At 36.2% G+C, this 4,886-nt stretch overlaps 1 long non-coding RNA gene across 1 annotated transcript; it reads left to right on the top strand.

Moving 5' to 3' along the window:
* Nucleotides 1-3,317: 3,317 nt before the first annotated feature.
* On the top strand, nt 3,318-3,922 carry LOC131682070 (uncharacterized). Its single transcript, XR_009304019.1, has 3 exons — nt 3,318-3,489; nt 3,583-3,614; nt 3,674-3,922. It is a non-coding gene; the product is annotated as an uncharacterized LOC131682070 (long non-coding RNA).
* The last annotated feature ends 964 nt before the right edge of the window (nt 3,923-4,886 follow it).

The following is a 4,886-nucleotide window of genomic DNA, read 5'->3' as shown; positions in this document are numbered from 1 at the left end:
AAGAAGGTGCCCTATACGAAAAATATCTTCTGCCATTCCGAAGCAGTTAAAAACAATAAACATGTTTTTTGATCAGCACAAATCAATCATCTGAGAATAAGATCATCAGTTTGAGCATTCAATTTCAGCTTGAAGCTTTTTTCGGATTTTTTTAAAAAAATGTTCGAGTACCGGTACTTTACCGGTACTGAGGGCTTAAGTCCCGTAGTACCGGTTCTCGCCAAAAAGGGTCTGTACTGCGAACCCTAATCAAAGGCCATTTCTTCGACTAGAGCAATATCAATATGCACTGACCTCACAAAACCGAGAAAGATGCATTTTATGCTCAGCTGGAGCATGTCTATGATAGCTGCCTATGGCGGAATGTTAAGCTCGTCATCGGTGACATAAACATCCTGATAGGCCGGGGGCATTGTATAAACCGGTTATTGCACAGGATAGTCTGTACACATGTGCAGAAATTCTCACGATTGATAAGTATATTATGACGAACACCTAAATAGCGAAGTTGTAGAAGGCAAGAGTATTGCAAAAATCAGCTTGGAGACGCGCGCAGTCGACGACAGATTCCGGATCTACCTAAGATTCATGAAAAAATAGGACGGTTGAACCGCTGGCAATGATCAACTGTCATGTGAGCTCAAACTCAAACACAGAGTAAGGGATTGGCTAGAGCACTCCACTGGGTGCTTTTGAAGATCTGGAAGGAGGAGATTTTACCGAAGTATAGGATGTAGGGAGTAGTATGTCCCATCTATAAAAATTGTGTTAAGCGGGATTTTTGCAACTAATTACCGATTAATCACACTACTGAACTGCCCTTGTATGCAAAAGTGACGTAAATGCCATCGAGTATATTTTTCAGGAAATCAATTTTCAAATCTTGCATGGTGCGGGTAAAAGCATGCTTTCGCCACTTTGTTTTTCGCATTTCAACAGATTTTTTTTATTTGAAGTCGTTTGCACTGAAGGATGCGAATTTTCGTAGCGAACTTCAAAATACGAAAAAGTTAAATTTGACCAAAGTGGCGTTGAAGTCACTTTTGCATACTAGGATAGTAAACGTCATCTACAAGGTGTTCTCCCAAATTCTTTGTTGCCGCCTATAACCGTTTGTAAGGGAATTCGTAGTGCAATATGGCCTATATAATTCACACATACGGGCTGCATTCATATCTTCAACCAAGCTATTTGCAATAACATTCTTGAAAACTTTGCTGAAGACACTAAGTATCGAACTAAATTTGATTGGAATTAGTAATGCATCAAACTGAAAAAATTAATCAACAAAATTATGCTACTAAATACTAAACCTCCAAAAGCTGATGGTTTCCAAATTATGGAATCTTGGCGCAATTCAATTCGATACCTAAATATACATCATAAATAGCAAAAAACGTGACAAATCATCAATTTTTTTTATTACCAAACTTAGCTCGTGGCACTTTATAAGTGGTAAGCCAAAAAAATCAAATGTACATAAAAACCGATTCTGACCAGATAGAGATAAGCGTAAAACGCCATTTTTCATCAGTTTCTATGTAGGCGTTTTCGTTGAACTATTTTGCTTCATATTTACATGATTTATCAACTATAGGGTCCTCACTAAAATATTAGTTACAAGATCCCATTCTCACAATTAACAAAAAGTCCCCATAACGTTTAAAACATTAGGTTCTCAATGTAATGAACAGATAATATATTTCCAAAATTATTATTTGAATATTTAAATAAACCAGTCAGCATCAAACTTTTTTTTTCTTCGAATCCAATATTTTGGTTTGGAGGGGGTTTTAACCCCCAAAACCCCCCCTTGGCTACGCCACTGGGGAAGCTTCATTTGATTCCCGACTTCTCGCATCCCAGTGTCCAGCGACAGCTCCAGCTCAACTTTTCGATGTCACTTTGTCGGCGGCCCAACTCAATATTTGCCGACTATTTGATGCGTTTGCAGTGTTTAATATTTTACGCTGCTGTCACACAAAAAGTTCTGCACCGATCTAAACTTTTTGACAAAAATCTGTAATCCTTACCGTACAGAATCTGTACCAAAAATGTTTAAAAAATCTGTACCTTTCTAGATAAATCTGTACTTGTGGTATCACTGCTGATAACTATTCTTACATGAATCTCCTACTCTGTTAGCATCTTCGTATAAAATTGACTTGTCCTGAACTTCAACATTTATATTTGAACAAACTCAATGAAGCTTTTAACGCACCATTGCAATATTTCGCGGATTTCATTGCAACGCTTGGTTAAAAACGCTGATTATCCGTTTTCAAAATTAACTCAATGTGACAAAGAGTGAACAAAAAACTTTGAGTTTTTGGACCAAGATTTTTTTTTTGGGATATATTCGAGGACTTCTATGTACATAAGGTTATTGTTGTACTCAAATCATATTTTGTTTTCAAAAGTAATACATATCGCATAATCTAGGATCAATTTGGTAACGATATCTCGCATAATTGATAGGAAATGGCCGTAAAATACAACTGCCACAATATGCTTTTCGGAGAAAACTTGAATAAATCGTTTCACGCTAACCACTAATTTGGACAGTTACTACTGTGGGTTGCGTTAAATTAGAAACGGTGTGTCCCAACATTTCGTCTTGAATGGAATTATAATAGCTGACTTAAGCGATCATAACCTAAGTTATACGACGTATGGTCCTTTCTAAAACATAAATGTAAGCAAACCCTTGTAACCAAGCAATACCTTCCGATGAATGGTAATCCCTTCGAATCTATCGGGAAGGATTACAAAACTAAAGCACAAATAGTTCTCTGACTCTGTCAAACATCCTTATTTTCAGAAGTTCAATTAGAATTGTCAACGTAATGAATCCCGTCTAATATTTTCATGCCACTAAACCCAATTATTTTTTTTTATGGTAATGTAATAAGTGCGAGAAAACATATTTCCAAACCACTAGGCCTCGTGTGAAACTAGCTTAGATATAACTTTGTTAAAATCTTAAACAACTTTTCCGGATGATTTCAGATCAATATATAGTGGTCGACAAACTTGTAGACAATTGAATTTTCTATCAATTTCTCACTTTTAGTGTTGTTCGAATTATAAAGCACCATCTGGGGGTAGAAATATGAACTAGTTCCATTGTAAAATCTATGTTTTCACGAAAAAAAAACTTCAAAAAAAAAAGTTGCTCTAGACCCCCCGACGGATTATTTTGATTTTGGTTTCAAATGAAAGGGGAAAGCTTATTCTTTCATATTCCGAAGTTTCAGAGATGCTGAATTTTTTTGCATAGAATTGTTCTAATAAATACACCGTGTGCTGAAGATTATATTCTAAAAAGTTTACTCGATTTATAAATTATAAAGATTTATTTGAAATTGTATTTAAAACACAGTTATACGCTGCAATTTGCAAGTCGCGTTAGATGTATTAACTCGTAAAGCAGCTGTGATCATTATCGGTGATAGAAATTCACATTTAACAATCTGTAACTAATTCGAGGTTAGTTTCCCACTAAACTGCTTTTGTATAACTCCATAAAATTAGCAAATTTTCATATTGTAGTTAACGGAACCTAATTCACGCACTTCACAGTCACGATTAGGTCACTAGTGACGCTGCTGAAGGTAATATCATTGAAACTTAATACTAAAAATACTAGGATTAATGCAATATAATATTACAGAATTGACACGAAGTCACAAATAAGTTGCGAACGCAAATATAGGAGGAATAGAAGAGGAATAAATACTAAACGTAAGTTATGCGCTCTGAATTGTATATAGCATATGCTTATAACATATCATTGTCATCCTAGGAAGTTTTTATTATTCATTGTGAATAAATAATTATTCGGAAATCATTTGATCCTCTCATTGCGAAGCAACAATTTGACCTGAATGTGTATTGAGTGAAAGAATTTTGGTTTACTTTACGATAATCTTATTGGTTGTAATAGTTTTGTGTGATGCTTACCATTACCAATCTTGAGGCAGCATATTGTAGTCCATATGGAAACAAAGCTGCTTTCGAACCGCACGGCAATTCAGCAAGACATTAAACTGTCACCGTATCTGTGAGCGGTTTGCTTATGAACTGTGAATTTATATAGTGCTCCGCTGTTTAAAGACTGGACAAGCGAATATCAGCCGAATAGGTCGGTAAAAGGTATTAAGATATTCAGAAGTTAAGCAATATACTTGTTCTAAGCGTTTCTTGTTTTACTAATCAATCAATCGATATGATAATAAAATAGCCTGGACAATACTTTTGCTGACTTCCTACTCGCATAGTCATCCGGATCGCAGCAATCAACAGTCAGTCTGTGGAAACCATAATACTCCCTACTGTTGAATTCTCAGTAGTTAAAGACTCAAGTTACTTAGTGCAAGAACATATTTGGCTCATGCGGAATTAGATAGCATATCGACCGAATGATGTCACTTTTTCATGGTTAGAAACAGTTAAAACTTAATGAACCGACATATAAGCCAGCACAATTGTTTCTACAAAATCTGTGTAAATATTTAAATAAAAATACGTTGCAAATTACCATCGCACGCGTGAATCACCATTCTACTCAAATTTGCACGCAAGCAAAGCTCGTATTGCTGAACATCTACTGGCGATGTTGAAAACAGGCCTCGAAAGTTGACTCACGTCACGTCATGCCTTCGATATAGTAATTCAAGCCGTACGACTTTTAACTATTAACCTTGGTCTGGTAGTTCAGAGGGTAAGGCGTTGGTGTCGTATAAGCCACCCGTCGTATAAGCCAGCCCCCGCCAGGAAGGATTCTTAGTAGTCAGTAGCCTCGTAACACTAGCCATGCAGTAGCACTGCACATTCCTAAAACCTGGCTGCAAAGTCTGCCGAAATGAAACTTGGAACGAAAAACT

The sequence above is a fragment of the Topomyia yanbarensis genome, chromosome 2 (assembly GCF_030247195.1).
Source record: "Topomyia yanbarensis strain Yona2022 chromosome 2, ASM3024719v1, whole genome shotgun sequence".
In the NCBI taxonomy this organism is placed as follows: Eukaryota; Metazoa; Arthropoda; class Insecta; order Diptera; family Culicidae; genus Topomyia; species Topomyia yanbarensis.
The sequence above is the reverse complement of the archived record's forward strand: the minus strand, read 5'-3'. Positions and strand labels throughout refer to the sequence as shown.